Source organism: Sus scrofa, chromosome 15 (genome assembly GCF_000003025.6).
Source record: "Sus scrofa isolate TJ Tabasco breed Duroc chromosome 15, Sscrofa11.1, whole genome shotgun sequence".
Classification (NCBI taxonomy): Eukaryota; Metazoa; Chordata; class Mammalia; order Artiodactyla; family Suidae; genus Sus; species Sus scrofa.
In genome coordinates this window covers 129,958,492-129,981,730 of record NC_010457.5, presented here as the reverse complement: position 1 = coordinate 129,981,730, position 23,239 = coordinate 129,958,492, and the positions used below count along the sequence as shown (strand labels likewise).

The 23,239-nt window shown below is 37.4% G+C and overlaps 1 long non-coding RNA gene across 1 annotated transcript; it reads left to right on the top strand.

Moving 5' to 3' along the window:
- Nucleotides 890-23,001, top strand: LOC106506390. The gene is made up of 6 exons (XR_002339119.1): nt 890-2,164; nt 7,504-8,325; nt 9,592-10,123; nt 12,873-13,040; nt 16,688-16,934; nt 18,822-23,001. It is a non-coding gene; the product is annotated as an uncharacterized LOC106506390 (long non-coding RNA).

The window sequence follows — 23,239 nt, the reverse complement described above, 5'->3', positions numbered from 1 at the left end:
CAAAAAGAATAAATAAAAACCGTATTTTCAGAACAATTCAAAATCTTAGTTCAATCATAAATTTTCACCAACTTTGTTATATTTGAGTTGGGAAATGCATTTAAGGTTAAATGGGAAAAGTTTTTTGTTTGTTTGTTTGTTTGCTTGTTTGTTTGTTTTTTAGGGCTGCACCTGTGGCACATGGAAGTTCGCAGGCTAGGGCCTGAGTTGTTACCACCAAGCCACAATGGTAACTCTGAGAAAATTTTTAATGATATTTCTTATCAAGGTTTTTTATCTTGAAACTAGTTTCATTGCAGTGAAAAAATGCTTCCACATAAATGTTTTATGCATTCTTAAAGTTTAGTTTTCCAGGTAGAGTCTGTATCAGAAAAGAAATCCAGAAAGGGAGAATGACCTGCACGCTTCAAGGATGTATAGCTATGGACAGAAATAATAATTGCAAAGATACAGATGGAACTGGGGTCAGGATGGAGACAGAGATAGAGATGGACATGGATATAGATATTTCTGAGCAGGTACACACATTTTATTGTACACCAAAACATTTTATTCCTATTCATGAACCTCTCTGAAGGCAAGTCCTTCTCTTTTTACAAACTTGTATCTCCCGTGTAAGACGACCTATTTACGGAGCCTGCTGAGAGCACAGGAATTGCAGGTGTACTGAAAAATAAATGCATGTAAGTGGTTTGACTGCTGGGAACCACTTTTTTACTTGAAAGGACACAATAAGTATTTTACATAAATATAATAATTATCGTATAGTTGAAATGCATCTTGTTCTGGTGATTTGATTAAGAACGGACACTTGGGTGGGTAGATGTGCCTAGCTAGGAACAAGACTAGGACTCTGTCTCCAAAGGTGGGCATAGTACTTTCTCCAACGCTTGGCTCCGTTTTGCAGAACAAGAAATTGAATCCAAGAGCGATAAGTGGCTTTTAAAAAATTCAACTAATGAGGAAGTGGTAGAGATGAAATGGAAGCCAGAGAGTTGATCCTCACTGAATGAGACAGAATACAGACTGCTAACTGTTCAGCACTGCTCTTTTTTATTACCTATCAGGGAAAATACAAGTTACATTGTGGTAAATTAAACATTTCTTGGGGAGTTCCTGTTTGGCTCAGCAGTGATGAACCTGATTAGTGTCTATGAGGATGTGGGTTCAATCCCTGGTCCCGGTCAGTGGGTTAGGGATCCGGTGTTGCTGTGAGCTGTGGTGTAGGTTGCAGATGTGGATTGGATCTGGCAGTGGCAAAGGCCACAGTGGAAGCTCCCATTTGACTTCTTTCCTGGGACCCTCCATAGGCTGTGGGTGCAGCCCTGAAAAGACAACAACAACAGAAGTGCAAAACTTTGCTTGGATTTAACATACTCACACCTGCAGTAGGCTTGTGGCCATCTTTTGAAGAGGAAGAATGTCTAAGGGCCCCCTAGAGATTTGAAACCATCAGGCAGAGCTTACTAGGCCAATATGGCTCTGGTGAAGACCACAACCAAATGTTTGGTCTGGGGATCAATTGTCTTCATTTGACTGTGGCCCAGAATGGGGATCTTCAGATTGGCTAGAGTTGGATCCCACCTAAGGTATCCATTAACCATATAACTCATGTAATCAAAATCCACCCCTTTGAAAATAAAAGGTCGGAGAAGGTAATTCTGAACTTGCAAATTGTCTTTGTTTGCTATGCTGAAAACATTGGACATTTACAGAGCTTCCAAGTTGTACAGTTTTCTTTTTCTTCCTGGTCATCACATGCAAATAAAATATAAAAGCAAAACCAAATTCTTAGTGTCTTTCCTGAAATATGATACAATTTAGTGCCATAGACGCTGATTTTATTTTTTTTTTGAGTCATGGAACACAGATCTTTATTGCCTAGGTGAATGATGAGGGGAAAGAAAGAACAATTGAGAATCTGTGATCACTTAAAGATACATATTAGCCTGGGGTTTAACCTTCTACTGTAAAACATTACTCAGAAGTGCAGTTTTTCACACAAAAAACCTGTAACTGCTTCTTTTTCTTTTCTTTCTTTCCTTTTTTAAAATATTCTCTGAGCTGTTTCCCCTCCTTTGGAGATGCTGCCTGCTAATGAGATTGTTACAAGACAGTTTAGTGGTTGGAAGAAGTGTTGTATATAAACAGTAGATGGGCAAAGGTGAGTATCCTTAACAGCGACTGTTTAGCTGAACTTGGATGCAGTTTCACTTACTCTGCTGTTTGCTCCTCTGCACAAGGCATGTAGTGTTTAAATGCTAATGTGATGTCAGCATTTTCTTTACTATTTAGACAAAAGAAACCCTAATGAGATATTTCTAAGCCTGCACATGAGTTTCCATAGCAATCTTGGCTTGGAATAAAATTAGATTAAAGAACTCTTCAACATTACCTTAAACTCTCAACTAACCCACAGCAACAGGTTTTTCCATAAGACAGACATTTCTACTGGGAATACTGATTTGATTAAGTGTCCATGATGGAGAACTTTATTTAGCGGTACCATCTGCAGTCATAATTAGTCTGAACTTGTGAAAATGAAGGGTTTGACAGGAAATATGACATTAATTTCTGAGAAAGGAGAACATCCTTGTTTTGCAAAGATGAAAGCACAGATATGTAATGAAAACACATTCATGGAGGTGCTACAGGAACACGTTAAGAGCTTTTAAAAGTCAACATCAAGAGGCAGAACTGGAAAATTACGTGAGACTGGAAGTTGAGTTAGTAGGCAGCTGACTTAACACTTCTTATGACCAGCAAAGGTCTTTTCTGATTAGAGCCAGAGTGCATGACTTTCATGTGAATCCAGAAGCCAGAGCTTCCCAAGGATGTAGAGGTGGTGACCAATCATCTAAACCCTCTTAGGCAGCTGGGTCCTCAAGATACAGACACCTGAATATTGCTTCAGAGAAACGTTGACGGAGACCAGCCGTCTCTCAAGATCTTAATTTCTAATGTGTACCCCATCACCTGGGGATCTTGTGAAAATGCAGATTCTGATTGATCTGGGATAAGATGGGGTTGAAGTCTTTCTTTCTAATAGGGTGATGCTGCTCCCAATTTCGAGTAACAAGCTAGACCATTAGGAGTAGGAGAACCAGGAAGTTCATCCACAGCCACTCTTTCCCAGCCCTCACTTCAGTCACAAAGTAGGCGAAAGGACATCTTTTCTTTCTTTCATCAACTTCTTACTCTCTTTGTGCCTTTGCTGCCCTGGGCTTCACTTGACGTTTATGTCATCTTGAGGTTTCCTGGCAACCCAGGGGATGGCAGAGACAAGAGAATATAAAAGGAATGTGAGGCGTGATTTGTCCAAGACCTTTTGAACCCTCCCTATGAATACTCATAATCCATTTCTTATCCCTTATATGTGTCCGGGACATACATTTTTGTCCTTGGCTTTAGTCCCACATGCCAGAATTCACCAGGAAAGAAATCCTTGCTCCTCTTTTAATATGAAACACTACATTTAATATATTGTATGCATTACATCTATCGTTTGCCTTTAAGATAAACCACTACTTTAAGAAAGACATACTTTCTCTGAAAAAATAACATCTGAACCTTTTTCTAAGATCCTTAGGTATTGAATAGATTATCTAATTGAATTTCTATTGGATTATAATTCAGAAGATCTGACTTTCATTCCTTGCTCAGTCCAGCATGTATTCGACGACCTGAGGGCAAAACATTTTAAGTTCTCTGAGCCTCTGTTTTCATATTTTACAAGGTGGAGGGTGGATGAAGTGGTTACTTAGGTGTCTTCTGAAGCTTTAAATTTAGAGTCCTAGTAAATATAGTAATTAATATCTTGCAAGAGTATATTTTACTCTTGCCACATTGTATATTTTGTAGCATTGCTTGATTTTTTTCTCCCTTTAGTTTCCACATCCATTTTGAGGACTTAATTAGCAGCATATACCACTCAATGTGAGATTCGTTAATTCTAGTCTTATTGCTTGACCATCTCTTTCTTAGGATGTTAGACTTCTTCCATTTTGGGGAGAAATATGCAGAGGTAGGAATTATATGGTGCAGTAATCTCTGTTAAGAACATTTATTTTTAAAAAAACCCATTTATTGAGATATAATTCACACACCATATAATCATATAATTCACCTTTGCAAAGTGTACAATTGAATGGTTTTAATTGTATTCACAGAGTTGTATACCCATTACCACCTTCAATTTTAGAACATATCATCATCCCACAAAGAAACTGCATCCCCATTAGCATCTCTCTCATGCTCCTCAAATTGCCCCATCTGCACGCCTAAGCAACCATTAATTTCCTTGGCTACTCTAGACCTTTCATATAAATGGTATCATACAATATGTGGTCTTTGTGACTGGCTGCTTTCATTTAGCGTGATGTTTTCAAGGTTCATGTGTGCTATATCATGAATCGGTATTTTACTTTTTTTATTGCAGAATAATATTCAATTATATGTATGTACTGCATTTGATTTATCCATTCATCCACTGATCGATATTAGAATTTTTTCCATTTCTAGTTTTTATGAATAATACTGTCATGAACATACTTGCAAGTATTTTTGTGTAGACATGTCTTTACTTCCATTAATTAACTACCTAGAAGTGAAAACTCTATGTTTAACATTTTGCGAAATTACTAGACTATTTCAAAGAGGTTGCCCCATTTTAATTCCCACCAGCAATACACAAGGATGCTAAATTCTCCTTTTTTTTTTTTTTTTTTTTGCTTTTTAGGGCCACACCTGCGGCATATGGAACTTCCCAGGCTAGGGGTTGAATCAGAGCTAAAACTGCCAGCCTGCGCCACAGCCACAGCAATGCCAGATCCAAGCCAATTCCATCACCTACACCACGTCTCACCGCAACGCTGGATCCTTAACCCACTGAGCGGGGGGCCAGGGATCAAGCCTGCAACTTTATGGATACTGGTTGGGTTTGTTTCCACTGAGCCACATGGGGAAACTCCTAAATTCTCTGCTTTCTTAATGACTCGGTTTTTTTTTTTTTTTTTTTTTTTTTTTTTTTGTCTTTTTGCCATTTCTTGGGCCGCTCCCGCGGCATATGGAGGTTCCCAGGCTAGGGGTCGAATCGGAGCTGTAGCCACCGGCCTACGCCAGAGCCACAGCAACGCTGGACCCGAGCCGCGTCTGCAACCTACACCACAGCTCATGGCAACGCCGGATCGTTAACCCACTGAGCAAGGGCAAGGACCGAACCCGCAACCTCATGGTTCCTAGTCGGATTCGTTAACCACTGCGCCACGACGGGAACTCCTTGATGACTCTTGTTGTTTTCTGTCTTCTTGACTGTAGCCAGCCTAGCAGTGAGTATCTTATTGTGGTTTTGATTTGTGTTTCCCTGATAGTCAATAATGTTGAGAATATTTTCATGTGGTTATTGGCCAATTGCTATATTTATAGAGAAATATCTATTGAGATTCTTTTCTCATTTTCAAATGGGATTTTCTTTCATTATTGAGCTGTAAAACTTCTTTATACATTCTTCATACAAGTCCCTTACCTTACCAGATGCGTAATGGGTAAGTATTTTCTCTTAGCATGAAGATTGTCTTTTCCCATTGGTAATGATGTATCAGAATAACAAAACTGTTTAATTTTGATGAGGTTTAAGTTATCTGTTTTTCCTGTTGTTGCTTGCTTTTTCTTTTGACATCAGAGCTAAGAAATCATTGTTCAAAGATTTACACCTAGGAAGAACTCCTATTCTTGATAGAAACATTAAAAATATATCTAAAACAATTCAGAGCTCCAGAAAACTGATACAGTAAACACACAAGTTGATAATCAATGTGGAGCCATCTTAACAGAAGGACAGCTGGTCACTTGGGACAGTTTCATATCCATAGGCCATATGACACTTTGGCCATTCCCTCTGTCACATCATTAGGCCAGATTGCAAAAACACATTAAAGATGTAAGTGCTTAATTATTTTGGGAACAACTTATCTCCTAAGGAATATAAGCCAGTTGGAAAACATGCTGAGCACAAAATTCATAAAGCAGGCATCTTGTGTGGTATTGCCCTGTGATTGGTTCATACTGAGAATCTTTATAACAGTATCTAACACTTACTGTATATTTTAAAGAACTCAATTAACTGATGAACAGCTGGATGCTCATTGAATCCTGTCCCTCTCTTAAAATCTTTTAGACTTCTGTAAAGTGATAACCTATTAATTCAAATTACCATCATTATATCTCATGGTGCTCTATAATACCTAGACCAAATGAGATACTTTGAATGAGAATCGAAATTAACTTTCTGGTTTTCAAGTACTGAAAACTTTTCTTCTTAGTTGTAAATGTATGCTTTTATACCCTAAAAGCCAAAAAAAAAAAAAAACCCCGATTTTTTTTTTTTTTACTATGAAAATGTTATTATAACATTCAAGAGACAACTAAGTAGTTCCTTATCTTACCGTCTGAATGGAATTGTTTCATTTTGAACCTTCTCTTCCACTCTTTGCTTCCCGCCTGTGGATCTTTGCTGGTTTATAACACATTATAACCACGTGGATCTTTACTCTTTATAGCCACATTGTGGGTATAACGAGTAAAACGTATTATTTCCTAACAGTATTTCAGGATATTGTCTTTCCAATACACTGGTACAAGGAGAGGCTGATACCCACATGTGCAAGAAGGTGACAGATTTGCTACCTGACTCTGCTCAAGGCTGCCATGTCCTATTTTTAGAGATAGATTCAAAGTGAGAGCTGTATCTATGACCCCATTTCCCCCCCTAAGTCGTTTGATCTTTACCCACCTTTAGGCTGCACTCCCTCTTCCTGCTGAATATCTGCGCTCTTACCCTTTCACAAACAGGGTAAGTTATGGCCGTATTCTTCCCTTGGGCTATGCAATTCGGCCCCTGGCCACCTCTCAGATTTCTTCCCACACTGCTTCCTCCCTAGCTGGCTCTGCTCCAGACACCTTAGCCAAGAGCTCTCTTTCCTCAGAGCTTTGCATTCGCTGTCCCTTCCACTGGGAACCCTCTGTTCCTGGATCTCGAGCATTTGGCTCCTTCTTAACGTCCACGTCTTAGCTAAACATCATCTCGGGGAGAACTTATCACCCGAATCGAAAGTCCCTCTCCCTCCTTCTCCCCCATGCCCCCATCCCATCACTGCCTTATTTTCTTCGCAGTGTTTATTATTGTCTAGGAGACTCTGTAATCAAAAATAAAAAATCTGATATTTTCATGGACTTATTTGTTTATTGTCCATTCTCTTTCCGCTGACAAATGAATATTTCACAAAGCGAGAATCTTGTCTTTCTTTTTCTCCGCTGTAAACTGGTACTTGTTACCACACTTGGCAGAGTAGGCCCTCCATAAATATTTACTGAATGAATAAATCGGTCAAAGGGTGTACGTAAGCAGAGCTTTTTATTTTTTTTTATGCTAGTATCCTTTCTTCCTTATCTCCCCTTCTGAACAGAGTGAGAGCAGATTATTTCTGTTTTTATGCTTTGTAATAGGTGTGAAAAAAAAAAAATATCCGAAAAGGAAAGCACTGGAAAATAGAAAGTGGATGGCAGGAAGTGAGGTTCACAAGCACCATAATATTTTTGAGGTGGAGCTCTGCGGCTACACGTGATGGAAAAGCATTCCCTGGAGACGCATTTTTCAACACCTTTAGTCAGGAAAAACTACAGTGTAACAACAGCGTTTGTTGTGGAGGCAAACAGGATTTGCCTCCACACTGCTTGTAGTATAATGTAATATTCTGTTTTAATATCAGTTGTGCATTCTCTGTCTGCTTTTGGGCCTAGAAACTTACCCAGTGATGACAAGGAAGAAGAAAGCATTATAGTACTTAGATGGTGAATGTGATGACAGAAATACACCAAGAAATGCACTAGCTGTGATGGGGTTTGAAAGAGGTTGAAGCAGTAGGAATAAAGCGGATGGCTCTTGTCTCTGAACTTTAGGTAGAGGGGCATTTTATCCTGAGGTTGGATCTCATGAACCATTGAACAGTCACTTCTATACCAATCTGAACCACAAACTGTGTCGTATATTGTGTCAACATCCTAGGTCAACCAGATCTCTCATAAAATCAGTTAAAAAATGGAAGAAAGTGGCCTGGCCAAATCCACTGAAAAGTAAAATCTTTTTTTGTTCAAGGAGCTGGTTTTCCTTCCATTCCCTGGGGACGGGAGTGACTGCCCTTTGCACAAAACAATCTTCTTGGCATTCACCACAGGAGTTCCTCCCAGCACTGAATATTATCCCCCTCTCATCCTGGAAACCTTTTCTGCTGCCCTATTCAGGCTCTTCACCAGGATGAAGGACAAACTGTAAGAGAATTCTGCAGGTGTCTGTTTTATCTTTCATTTCAGAGTGGGAAATCCTTGGCAACAGGGCGCACCCTGCTGATACTGAAAAATAAAATGGCAAATTATAGGTCTACATGCTAGGCGCTGGGGTTCAGTTTTTGTCAAGGTGTCAGCTGGAGGTGAGGAAACAGTTTAGCCGGGGTGGGAGGGGTAGAGGGGGCTGGAAGAGGGTGGAGGGGGAAGGATGTGCTATCAAGAGGCATCTGGTAAGAGTTTCAAACCTAAGCATTTTATTGTGTTCTTGATCACATAGGGTTTTAATTCTATACCAGCATGTGGGGTAGAAATGTAAGAGAGAAAAGAAAGAAGAACAGGAGAAGGAAAGAAAGAGTGAGCTTTTGGGGAGCCATTGGTAGACCTCTTAATGAAAGGAAAAGGAAAACCTCTTATCCTGCACCTCTTTTTTTTTTTTTTTTTTTTGTCTTTTTGCCTTTTCTAGGGCCGCTGGCATGGCATATGGAGATTCCCAGGCTAGAGGTCGAATCTGAGCCATAGCCACCAGCCTACACCAGAGCCACAGCAACGCGGGATCCAAGCTGCGTCTGCAACCTACACCATAGCTCACGGCAATGCTGCATCCTTAACCCACTGAGCAAGGCCAGGGATCGAACCCGAAACCTCATGGTTCCCCGTCGGATTCGTTAACCACTGAGCCACGACGGGAACTCCCATCCTGCACCTCTTAATTCAGAGAGTATACTTTCTGATACATCATCCAAAATGCATGGGAGCATGTAATAAATAAATACTTATTTTTAAAGTGCATTTCTTCAGGAGTTCCCATTGTGCATCAGCAGGTTAGGAACTGGACATAGTATCCATGAGAATGTGGGTTCGATCCCTTAACTCACTCAGTGGATTAAGAATCTGGCCTTGTCACAAGCTGCGGTTGCACATGTGGCTGGGATCTGGTGTGGTGTAGGCCTGGAGCTGCAGCTGTGGCACAGGCCTGCAGCTGTAGCTCTGACTGAACCCCTGGCTGGGGAACTTCCATATGCTGCAGGTACAGCCCTAAAAAGAAAAAAAGAAAAAAAAAAAGTACATTTCTTTAGATCTTCCAGGAGTGTTTACATAAACCACTTATTTACACACCTGTAACTATCTAACTATAACCATAAAATCTCCTAAATTAATTTTAAATAGTTTAATATAACCCTATTTAACCCTTCTTAATTGTTCATTGTGCTGTTTTGAATGTCTTACTTGTGTCTCTGATTTCTTCCTCAGCGCTTCCTCATGAGAACCTAATAGACTCCTTTATTATGTCCATTTTATATATGAAAACGTTGAACCATGGATAGATGAAAACTTACTTAAAAATGGTAAAGAAGTCTCCAGGAATAGGCTGCTGCGATAATAAATGTATTAGAAGATGGAGAACATTATTAGATCCAAGAAGTTTGACAGTGCTACAATAATATATAATGTGCAGTCCACTTAAACAAGCAGGTGAAACCTGGAGACAATAAAGTTTATCCTTGAACTTGATTAGGTACAAGTATTCTTTTTCTGCTTTGATTGGCTGTAATAGAAAGAGTTGTTTCTTAGATATACTTTGTCACATATAAGTGAAAAAAGTGACCATCATTTTTTGCCTTTTTTTGGCGGGGGGGGGAGCTTCCTTTTTGGAAAACAGGCACGTAGAATACCGAATACTTGGTCACACCCGTGCGAGAGCAAATTGGATAGCTCTTCACTTAGGAAGAAGGACATCAGCAGAATTTCTCCAGGCTCCTCATCCAGGTTGGCTGAGCAGTGGGTGAGTCATTTGTGCATCAAATAATGTTTGGATACTGATTATATATCAGACATTCTTCTAAGTACTAGGGAGAAAAAGATGAATAATGTTAAAACATTTATAATTGCAATAGCTTGTTCCCATGAAGAGCTGAGGTGACAGAACTGGAAACAAAAAATAACAGTACCAATTGATGAGTGTTATCCCACCGATGCTATGGGTGTATGAATGGAGACTGAAGAACATCTAACCTTTTTACCAAGACAGGTGGGGTGGTGATGAGAGGCAGAAAGCACTCCAGATAGTCAGGACAGTATGGGAAAAGGCACTGAGAAGAAGCCATGTAATAGGACTGGAAATCAGTCAAAAGGGTTTCAGAGGGCTTTGGAAGGTGACTGACATGAATCATGACATTCTAGAGCCCCATCTGCCATTGTCCTGTTATGCAGCAAACTCTGTTCAAGGCAATCTTCCTTTCTCCAATATTCCTCACTACCAAAACAAACTTGGAACTTCTCCTTCCCTTCCCCACAGCCCCTTTGGTTACAATACGCTAAATTCATTCAGGGTTTACTAGGAATCCGGCATAGAGAGAAGAGCTTTCATTCATTATCTCATTTATCTTCATAAAACCTCTGTGAAGTGCTTTTCATTATGCTGGCTCTTTCATCAGCGAGGAAACCCTAAAGAGGGACATTTCCAAAGATGTCTTAGTTAATAAATGGCACAACCGGAACTCAAAATCAGGTCGATGTAATACCAAAAAAATCTATGTTCTTATATTGATGCTCTTCGGCCCTTCTCAAGAAGCAGCTAAACTTTTTTTTTATATTTTTGTGATATTTCCTCCTCCAGTTCACCCTCATAGAAATGCAAATTGTGACTATCACAGCGGAACAATTTCTTAGGACTGAATGGACAGCCTTAGTGTTGATGCTTCGACAGAGCAACACATTCTCTTTTCCAAAATGAACATGTCAGTTATTTTAAGCAGATTTTATCTGGTTAAAATATAAGAGGATGACCCACAGTGTAAATACCTTCGTCTGACACCTCTCAATGACGGGCCAGGACTCTGCTGCCCACAGTCCTGTTCTCCCAGAAGAAGATCCATGACAGCTTTTATCTTACGGTCCATATCTAGTGTTCTTTATTATCCAATAGTCTGTTGTAGAAGCAAACATCTAAATATAAACATATCCCTTATTTTTACATTATTCCTTTTATTAGCTGACAGACATATGCCAAAGACTCAAAGAACAAGGATTCTCTTTTGGATTACCTTGCAGTTGAAAGCCTCAAAAACTACTGAAGATTTGAGGCCTGCCAATTCGTATGGGACGGAAAGGAAACCTGAGTGTACTGGCGCCAGGTCTTCAACTACATAGCCCTGTCACATTAGGTGGCCTCTTTTTCCAAATTATTTCTTTACAATTAAAAAAATTTATTTATTTAAAAAAATGTTTCCCAGGCTAGGAGTCGAGTCAGAGCTGCAGCTTCAGGCCTATGACACAGCCACAGCCATGGCAATGCTGGATCCGAGCCACATCTGCAGCCTATACAGCTTGTGGCAACACCCCATCATTAGCCCACCGAGCAAAGCCATGGATCAAACCTGCATCCTCGTGGACACTAAGACAGGCTCTTGATCCACTGAGCCACAAGGTGGATCTCCAGCAGGACTGCCATTAGGTGGCCTCTTTGAGCATCCGTTTCCTTATCTAAGGGATGTGGAGAATATACAATTTCTGAGGTCTTTTTCTATATCCGTAGTGCAGGGATTCTAATGTTTTAGTGGTTTCCATGCTATTAGAAAGCAACTTGCAGGATTTTCCTCTGGTATAGTCAACAAGCATCTAATTCCTTTTGTAAAAGGAATGAGACCAGAATGGAATGAGTCACTAATATCTAGTAAGCCTGAGAGAGAATGAGAAAGAAGACTGGTAAGTTTAAAAGAGGAAGGAATGAACTAGATGATGCAAGTCTGAACGGGTTCTGGAAGAAGCCTCTTGGTGGTTAGGAAGTAGAATGAGGACAACAGGGAAATTACAAAGCTCTACATATAGTGATTCTGCCCCAGCCTGTTCCTGAAGCTTCCACTTGGCTGATGAAAGTGCAGTGCTGCCTCGACTAGCCAGATAGGCAAAGACCTAGGTATTTATGTGCCCGCAGAGATGTGAAGTAAACTCATTCATAGAAAATGAAAGGAACATTCGGTTTAGTTGTATGGCAACTCCCTCTAACAAGGAGGGAGAAAAAATGGATATCCTGAGGTCTCAGTCATAGCCTAAGGGAAGGCATATTTATAATTATTCAGGGCAGAATTTACTATCTTTAGGCTTTGGGAGAAAGTGCAGTGTAAACAAAAGATGACACATCTGTCACAGAGATATATGCTACAGTTAGCAGAAGTTGACTGAGCAGTTTTAAAGAAGTTATAATCGACCTGAGCTAACAGCACATAGAGTACAGCTCCAGCTTCTACTGCTCCCACATAACTGGTACATTTCCAGCTTGGTGAACAATCTCAGGATATAAACAAGTATTGAGTTCAGCCTCATTCACAGCAGAACTCACAAACGGCCTTTATCTCCCTTAGGTGAAAAACATTAGGCGTGCTTTCTTAGTGCATACAAAGATGTTATTCAGCAGCCTGAGAAATGCATGAAACTCAGCTGGCTGCCGATGCTTAAGCAGTTCAGAAATATCACTGCCAATCCTTCTTTACCTTTCAACCTTTGCATTAAGGTAGGATCCTGTTATGTTGCAGGGGTTTAAGAAAGTGATCACCATTTCCAAGTGAAGTTTTAAGGAGCACACTGGTTGAAGATTTAGCTCAGAGTTCACATTCCGGGAGGTGAATTGATTTTCTATTTCACAAACGCTGGAAATCAATACAATGCTTTGGTTGAAAATAGCAAATTGCAGACCTTTATAGGTAAGTGACATCACCAGGTTGCGTGGACCGCCTGAGTGTTGATGCCTGATGAGAGCAACGAATGTTCTTGTTCCATTTTATGGAAATGCTCTGGTAAACAAACATTTAAAACTATGTATTTGTATATGCTAACTATGAACAGACTTTTATGCCAAAATTGTCTGACGTTTACAACATGGGAAATAATTTTAAGATAAATAGAATAGAGACAGAAAGTGAGATCCAAGTAAGTCAACTTAAAGGTTAAGGGAGTTAGTGTGACAAACTTCAAGTTGGGTACTGAGCTTCCTGGCACCTGGGTGGTGTTTACTCATTGTCTACTCTAGACCCGGTTCTGTGCTGGCTGTGTGCTACTGAGGGAAAGCTGACATGCTGTGCAGGGCCATTTGGCCCAAGCCTTCTCTCTGTGTGTAAACAGCTGGCCATTTCACTCTTTGTAAGCCCTTTCACTACAAAGAGATTGATTCCAAAGAACCCTTCCTTGCACTAAACACTAAATACTTATTACTTCAGAAAAAGATTCATTTATTTTTTGAAGTTAGTAATATGTGACATGGCATAACGTTCAAAAACACAAGAAGCTTGCAGTTAAATCTCTCCCTTGCTTCTGTGTACCTGTGTACCCAATTACCTCCCCAAGTATCAGAGTTTTTTTTTCTTTCTTTATTTCAGTATACTTCTAGGAATACTCTATGCAGAGGTAAGTATATGCATATGTGAGTATATTTCCATTACTTACATTATAGTAATGATAGAATTTATATATATATATATATTCTGAACTTTGACCTTTTCATTTAAATTTACATCCTGAAAAGTATTCCAATTACTACTTGGGGAGCTGCCTCATTCTCATTATAAGGTTATTTATTATTATATGGTAAGATGTAATAGCATGGTGGTCAAACTCATGGACTTGGCATCTGATTCTCCTGGATTCAAATACCAGTCCTGCCACTCACTAAATATGTCATCTTGAGCATGTTGCTTGACTTCTTCTTTTATATGTAACATGGGATAACAGCATTGTTGGAAAATTATGTGAGATAACATACGTAATGTAAAGCACTTAGAATGGTATATGGTCCAACCAAACGCTATATATATATGTTTGTTCTCTTCATGGTATTGTATTGTGTATACGCAATACACTGTATTTAGCTAGTTCCTCGTTGATCAATGTATAGCATTTTCAATTCCTCAGCTTATTACAATGCTATTGTCATTGTCCTCTGGCAATGACAATCTATATCTATATCTGGCATTTGAGTGTGGATGTCTGTAGGATAAATTCTTAGATTTGAATTTGCTCATTCAAAAAATATGTGTATTTTCAGAGTTCCATCATGGCGCAACAGAAACAAATCTGACTAGGAACAATGAGGTTGTGGGTTTGATCCCTGGCCTTGTTAAGTGGGTTAAGGATCCGGCATTGCCATGAGCTGTGGTATAGGTTGCAGACACTGCTTGGATCTGGCATTGCTGTGGCTGTGGCCTGCAGCTGTGACTCTGATTAGACCCCTAGACTGGGAACCTCTATATGCCATGGGTGCAGCCCTAAAAAGACAAAAAAAGCCAAAAATGTATATTTTTAGTTTAAATAAAGGCTGCAGTGGTTTACACTTCCTACCATGGGAAACCAATGGGTCAAAATTTACCTCCATCAACAATATATAACAGTGCATAATCCTTTTATTATAGCCAATGCTGAATTACATGCAATTTGATATTTCTAATCCGATTTATCAAAAACATTTCATTGTTTTATATATGTATATAAAACAATGAAAAAAATATAAAAACAATGAAAAAATATATATAATCAATATATATATATATAAAACAATGAAAAAATATATATATAATCAAAAGTGAGGATAACGGAGTCCTACTTCCACTAAAGATAGCATAGGTGATACCAGACCAAACTTCCCATAGATAGCAGTTATAAACTAGATAAAACAGTGGTAAAATCTGTAAAAAAAAAAAAAAAAAAAAAAAACCAAAAAACCAAAGGCCTTGGAGTGGAACAAAAGTAGGCAGAAACTGGAAGTGAGTGGACATTTAGAAAAAAGAAATGATATTGAAAGATTATGCTGTTCTTAATGGCTTTCTTACTCAAGGTTACAGTTAGTATGTGGCAAGGTAGCTCGAACTTGACAGAAACAAAATCATAGGATGGAGTTCAGGGATACCATCACAGCTACCACCTCCTTTTCCTAATATCCTGGGAAGGAGAGATACAGAGATGAGGAGCCTTAAATTCTGTGTGTAAGCTATTTTCATATCTCTGGCTGACCCCTAAATTACACATTTATTGGGAAACACCAAGCAGGCCTTAAGGCTGAAAATAGTAAAAAGAAATTTTAACTGAATTTCATTGCAAGGAAAACAAAGTGTGAGTTTAGCATGCTGATTGCCTGCTGATTCAAAAATCACCAAAATTAAGAGAATCCATAATCTCTACCATATATTTCAAACTATATAGGAAGGAATTCAAAATAACTAGACATATGAAGAAACAGGAATATAGACACATACTGATGATAAAATCACCTGAGATTAACTCCAAGATGATCCAAGTGTTGGAATAAACAGATAAGAATTATAAAGCGCCTACTAAAAATGTGTTCAAGGATGTGTAAGAGAATGTATTCATAGTCCCGATGAGAAATTTTGGCCAAGGAAAAGCCTTAATAAGTAAAGGAATTAGCAAAGAGTCTAAAAGTAAAAACTAATAGCCTAAACAAAAATTTCAGAGAAGGGACTTAATGGCAGATTGGAGATGACAAAAGAAAGAGTCAGTAAACATGAAGATGAATCAAATAGAAATGATGTGCCCTGAAGAATAGAATGAAAATTGATTGACATAGAAAGAACAGAGCATCAGATACAATAATACTGAGCATTCCAAAGTACACTGTGGTGGCCATGAAGATACACCACTTAGATCTCCCTTCAGGGACCTGCTGCAGGGTACATAGTTGATTGACAGCCCCACCTGCCCACCATATCTCCTGAGTCTATCCCTGTCTGCAGGCAGTTCCCAGTCAATGACAAAACAAAGTGAGAACACTAGAGCCAAGCCACTGCCGCTCAACATTGAGCTTCTTGAACAATCTTTGCTGTGGGAACCCCTAGCAACCTGAGTTTTTCTCAGAGTCGGACTGCAGTCTGAGATTTCCTCCTATACAGTCTTTCTCTCTTCCTTTGCTTCTTTCACACCTGTCAGAACTGCATCATGGTAGGAAGGCTCTCCCCAGCTACTTCTGTGCCCCCTCCCTTTATCATTCACAGGCATTTCCCCCAATAAATCTCTTGACTATCTCAGTCTATATTGACCTGCTTCCTAGAGCAATCAAAGTGAAACATATGGGAAACTGCATCCAAAAAAGAGAGAAAAGAATGGGACAAAAATAAATTGAAGTAATGCCCAAATTTTTCTAAAATTTGGTGAGGAATTTACAGATATAAGAATCTCATTAAAAATGTGGCAAAGTAAATACAAAGAAAATCACATCTAGGCACATAATTTTGAAAATACTGAAATCCAAAGATAAAGCCTTCATTAAAAGCAACCAAAGGAAAATAGCAGATTACATATAAGGGAATGATAAATCAACTGATAAGAATTATTGTTTATATAGCAATAATGAAAGCCAGAAGTCAGTGTAAAGCCATCTTTAAGATGCCGAAAGAAGAAAAAAAGTTCATCCAGAACCATATGTGCAGAGAAAGTGTCCTTCAAGAATTAAAGCATAATAGAAACATTTTCTTCAGATAGAATTTGTTGCCTACCCTATAAGAAATGTAAATGAAATTCTTCGAAATGAAGAGAAATCATGCCATATGGAAATTCAAATCTTTAGGAAGGAGTGAACAGCACCAGAAGTGGTTAGTATGTGGGTACATATATTTAAAACTATTTTTTCTTTATTCCTAAGTACAAAGACTCTTTAAAGGGAAAAATTTGAATAACATTTTTGGGATAGAAAACACATGTAAATGTGATATACCTAACTATAGCACAAAGGATCATGATAAATGGAATTATATGTTCACAAAATACTTTTTAATTGAAGTAATATAATATTAACTCTAAATAGATTGTGCAAAGTTAAGAAGAATATTATATGGAGTTCCCTTCATGGCTCAATAGTTAACAGACCCAACTAGCATCCATGAGGATGCGAGTTCATTCCCTGGCCTCTTTCAGTGGATTAAGGATCCAGCGTTTCCATGAGCTGTGGTATAGGTCACAGACTCAGCTTGGATCCCAGGTTGCTGTGGCTGTAGTGTAGGCCAGCAGCAGCTGTAGCTTCAATTGGCCCTCTAGTCTGGGAACTTCCATATGCTGTGGGTGTGGCCCTAAAAAGCAAAAAAAAAAAAAAAAAATACTACAATCCCTTAAATAATCATTAAAAAAAATCACAAAATCTAATACAGACAATACAGACTTTAAAACAGAATTCTAAGAGGTATTCACCTCAAATATATTAACTTGAAAGAAGGCAGGAAAGGAGATAAAAAAAAAAAAAAAAAAAGCACAGATGGGCCAAACAGAAAACAAGTAAGAAAATAGTATGCCTTTATTCAATTATATCAATAATTACATCAAATGCAAATAAACTAAACATTTCAGTTGGAAACTGATTTTTTTTTAAACAGCAAGATGCAACTACACATTATCTGTAAGAAGCACACTTTATCACAAGACAGACAGATTGAATGTAAACAGGCAGAAAAGATACGCCCTGTAGACACTGATAATAAGAAAACTACAGTGTCTGTATTAATGTTGGATAAAGTAGACTTCCTGACAAAATTTTTATCAAAAGAAAAGGGATATTTCATACTGAAAATGGCAAGTTGTCAGTAATACATGACAATCATGCAGGTGTGGGTATATGCCTAATTGTAGAGTTTTAACATGTAAATGTTAACATGTAAATGTTAAGAGAATTAATATGAATAATATCAAATTTCTGTGTATTTATCTACAAATATACCACTATAGTTTGAGATTTTAACACTGCTCTCTCTGTGTCGATTGAGCTAGAAAAAACATCAGTAGGGGTTGGTATATAAACAACCTTAGCAACACTATTAATCTGTTCCACCCACCTCATATTTGTAGAACCCAACACTCAATACATCCTTTTCAAAGGCACACATTATTTTTGTCAAGTTGGCCCATATCCAGGGAGTTCCCCTTGTGGCTCAGCAGGTTAAGGACCCAACATTGTCTCTGTGAGGATGCAGTTTGATCCTTGGCCTTGCTCAGTGGGTTAAGAATCCAGCATTGCCATAAGCCGCAGTCTAAGTTGCAGATAGTGCCTCAGATCTGGTGTTGCTGTGGCTGTGGCATAGACCTCAGCTGCAACTCCTATTGGAACCCTAGCCTGGGAACTTCCATACGCCGCAATTGCAGCCATAAAAGGAAAAAAAAAAAAAAAAAAAAAAAAAAAAGACCACCATATCTAGACTTGTTATAAAACGAGTCTCAATAAATTTTGAAAGATTGACAAATTACAGTGTAGGAATTCATAAAAATGGGAGATCTACAAAACCCCAGTATTTGAAATTGTATAGTACATTTGCTAATAGTTTTGAGAACTTTTGCATAAATATTCATAACAAATAGTTAATATTATCGACATGGTTTATTGTATTTTTATTATCAATATTATATTACTTTTATAAAAGTAACTTGACAGGTTTTCTTCTACAATACTACAATAAAGGTTGATCAACTAATGCCTCCTTCTTGTTTCTGTGAAGGTTTATTGGAACATAACCAACCGTAACAACACATTCACAAACTGTCTATGGCTGTTTTAACTCTGTGGATAGAGTTGAATAGATGCAACAGAGTCTACAAAACCAAAGATGTGTACTCTCTGGTTCTTTGCAGGAAAATCTTTCTAGATCCCTAGAAATTCTAGAAGAATTTAAGTATCACTGTAATTATTGATTAATTAATGCTTGTTAAGTGTTCATGTAATAATAACAATTGGGCTGATTGCTAATTCCGTGTCTTGTTTTCTTTCTGTTTATGCATTTCTATGTATGCTACAGTAGAAAATAGATATATTGATATATTCTTTAATATCTGAATGTCTTCTTTATCTTCTCATCTGATTAATTTGTTTTATTTTCTAAATATTCTGAAATTTGGTTTTGATTTTTTGGCCTAAGATGTAAGCAGTTTTTAAAAGTTTAGACAGTAAAGGTTTTCCCCCTACTTTTTACTTGAAGTTATAATTTTATGGCTTTATGAGAAAACTTTTACAAATAAATATTTTTATAGTTCAATAGTTAATGAAGGTTTCCTTATGCTCTAATATAATCTGAATGTTCCAAGGGTCCTTGAAAAATACGTGTACTCTTCATTTGTGAAGAATATAATTTTTATATGCATATTAGCTTGACTACATATTATCAACTTGTTATTTACATTTTCTGTATCCTTACTTATCTTTCTACATTGACCAGTCTTTTGTGGAAAAGAAGAAGTGCATTAAAACTTCCCATTACTCTTTGTATTTTATGTCAGCTTTTAAATGGAATTTTGATTATATGTTAGTTGGTTAATAAATAATAATAACTATTATATGTGTATTGTGGAATGTAACATTTATGGCTCTAAAGTATTCTTCTTAATTCATTAGTTCCTTTCACCCTGAATTCAACATTGCTTGATATAAAGATTACCACTCTTGCTTACAGGAACTATTTTGAATACACTTTTATTTTCAACTTTGTTTATAATTTTATTTTATGACTTTGAATGCTTTTGCATATAACATAATATTAAATATAATACTGATTCTTTTGTTCTTACAAGTAAAATAATTTACTTTGTGATTCAATTGGATGTTTCCTTTATTTAACTGTGTAAGTTTAACCATCTAACAATTATGATACTGCAGATTTGTTTAGTCATAGAAGTACATTTTATTCTATGCATTCTGTTTTGATTGCATTTTTAGTTCTTATATCATCCTTTATGTGTTTTATGTGGTCTGTCATTTGGTTTGGGTGACTGTATTTATCCAAATAATTTGGAAAGCTTGATGTTTTGCTTTAGTAATCATTCTCATAAATCTACCAAGAGAAAGTGTCACCTTTTATTATAATCAATTATTAAAATGATTGTATTTCTGGGTCTTCCACATTTCTCCTCAACCAACTGATTTTAATAGATATACTCCTTACTTTAGTGATTACTTCTAAACCTTTAACCACAGACATAACAATAATTAGTTTATTTATCCGTTTAAAATCATGCTGTTTCCTTATAGCTATAGAAGTTGAGGATATCGGCAACATCTTTTCCTTTCTTCTCTAGATATTTTAATCATATTATTTCTACTCTTTCAAAGTAAATAAAGATTTGCTTTATTATTTTGCTTCATCTCTGAGTGTGTATATATATACGTATAGAATAACATCTGAGTGTTTTTGTGTACAGTTATGTGTATATTTATATAGATAGATAGTATGATATATGTAATATAATGTTTAATACATATATTATGAATATGGAATACTAATCATACTCACGTCACAGAAATTTTATAACATTTTAGAACAGTGCCTGATATTTACTAAAAGCTTGATATTAGCTTTTCATTACTATTTTATTGTTAATCACATTACTTACTTTACTTGAGGGCTGTTCATAGAGCTATGGGAGCTTACTGGCATTTCCATATGTCGTTCAGATGGTTGAAGATGGTCCTTCAATTTATTTGCAAAGGACTCATAGAAACCATAATTCTTGATGTGTTGTATGTATGTCAGTTGCTTTTATTCTTGAATGGTTGCTTGAATGGCATCAGATTCTTTAAGGACTCTGTGCGTGCCATTCGCTGACTGATCTGATTTAATGTTGCTATGGAGATGGTTCAAGTCAGGGTGGTTATTTTTCATTAGAGTAGTAACTTGATCTCTTAGCCTTGGTGTTCCCCAAAATTTGTTCTACATATTTGCATTATAGATGTAGACTTATTTTCATAAATTCTTTTGTATTTTTGTAATTTCAGGGATGTTTTCTTGGATTTTATCTTTAAATATATTTTTAAATAGATCTTGCAATTTTAGTGTTCTTCATTAAAAGCATCATCTTTAGTTTTTAAAGATACTTGCAATATCTTTACATTACTTTTATAAATATCATCTTTTCCTTTATTTTTGACTTTGTTCATTTCAATTTCATTCTGCTTATTGCTTTTCACAGCCCATGTCAGGTGTTCAGTGGTATTTTTTTTCTCCCTCTAGTGCTTCCAAGATGTTTTTCTACATCTTACAAATCTGCTTTAAGCTCTTATTTTAGGACAGCATTTAGTTCATGGAATTTAGTTACTAAGTGTTTATAGCTCATGATGATATACTTGTCACAATTTCGACCCATTATACAGAGATTGCTCTTTGTCATTTACTATTCCTTTTTCTTATTCCTGTAATATGTTTTAGGTGGGTAGCTTTTTGATCACTGCACATCTTGGAATAAGTAAACTTTCTCCTAGACCAACTATTTTCAGGAGGCTTGTGGAAATAAGGGCAAGAGCTATGTTTTAAGCTAGCAGAAATTCTTTTAGGAAGTACGGTTTGACATGAGTGAAGTTAGCGCTCTTCTTCCCAACATCTCAAATTGGTAGAATAGGCAGTTGCTCTTCATGCAGAGTATAGCTACTCTTACTTTATTGGCAGACTGCCTCCCACAGGACTTATCTGCATGATGTCTCCTACTGGCTCCTTTCTTTTATCCTCTTTATTCCACATGGTTTCAGGGGAGCCTCCGCCACACACCTGCTCAATTCTTTCCATTCTTCAGGTGATGATTTTTGCCTTGTAAGCTTTCTCAAGATCTGCATCTGGTGCTCTCCCAGCTTCTTCAGCACCCTTGGGTGACCTTCACTTCCTCTGGCTACACTTTCCTTATAGCTTGTTCTTTGGTATGAGAGACGTCTCTTGGTTTCTTTAGATGTGAATGTAGGCCCTGTCTTTTGTCCTCATGGATATAGGGCCAATATCACCTTTACCATCACAGGAAAATCCTAAGAGCAATATTTTTGCTGTCACTAATTACTAATCCTGGGAACCAGTTTTGATGTTTGCATGTCACCCTGTGAAAGCAGTATTTCCTTTTCCCTGTCACTGTGAACAGTCAAGCTTCGTCATTTTCACTTTTCTCAGTCATATAATGCATTAAAGAAAATGATTGCCTCATTAATCCTTAAACAGTCAGCTCCAGTTCCACCTTCTCTTCCTTTCCTGCCATAGGACCTCTGCCAGGGGAGAAACTCCCTCCTCTTGCCCTTCTTCCCCACTGGTCCAGCTATTTATACTCTGCATGCAATATTTATAAGATAAAATGTCAGCAGATTTTGGTCTACTCACCCTGTAAAAAATATCACGAAAGACTGGACAAATACCTTCCCAGGCCCTTTCATGCCTGGCAGCATTGGTGTTGTCTGAGATACACTTCTACTCTTTTCCTTTTCCAAAGTGTCCCTATCTTTCAAAGCTCACCAAACATCCTGTCTTTTTAAAAAGAGATGACTTTTTCTCTGACTGCCAAGCACACAGAGAAGGCTCTCTTCTCTGAATTCTTCAATTCCTTCTTTCCTTTCTTCTGTGGCGGTATGTGTGGGAATCAAAACGTGTTTGGAGACAGACTGCATGCATTTTAAGGATAAGTTCTGTAATTTCCCAACTGGGTAACCTTGAAGACTAGACTCTCAGTGTCCCAACCTACAGTAAGGGACAATTATCCTACATGTTTTTAATTATAATAATAAGAAAATTTACCTTATAGGATTTTTATTAACTTAATTAAATTAACAAATGTTGCTAGATAGTGAGCATTATGTAAGTGCTAATATTATTTACAAATATGTATTTTTCAACAGTGATGCATTTGGCACTTATATATACCATACTAAACTCAGTATATATGTGTATATAAGTATGTGTATATAATTGTGTTTATATATATATATATAAATAACTGAATCACTTTACTGTACACCTGAAACTAACCCAACATTGTGAATCAACTATACTTCAATAAAATAAAAGTTTTTTTAAAATAAAATAAAGAGCCCCCTTTGATGAGCATTAGCAAATTTACTCTTCCATAAAACACCACCACAATGAAGATAACAAATATTTCCACCACTCTTAAAGGTTTC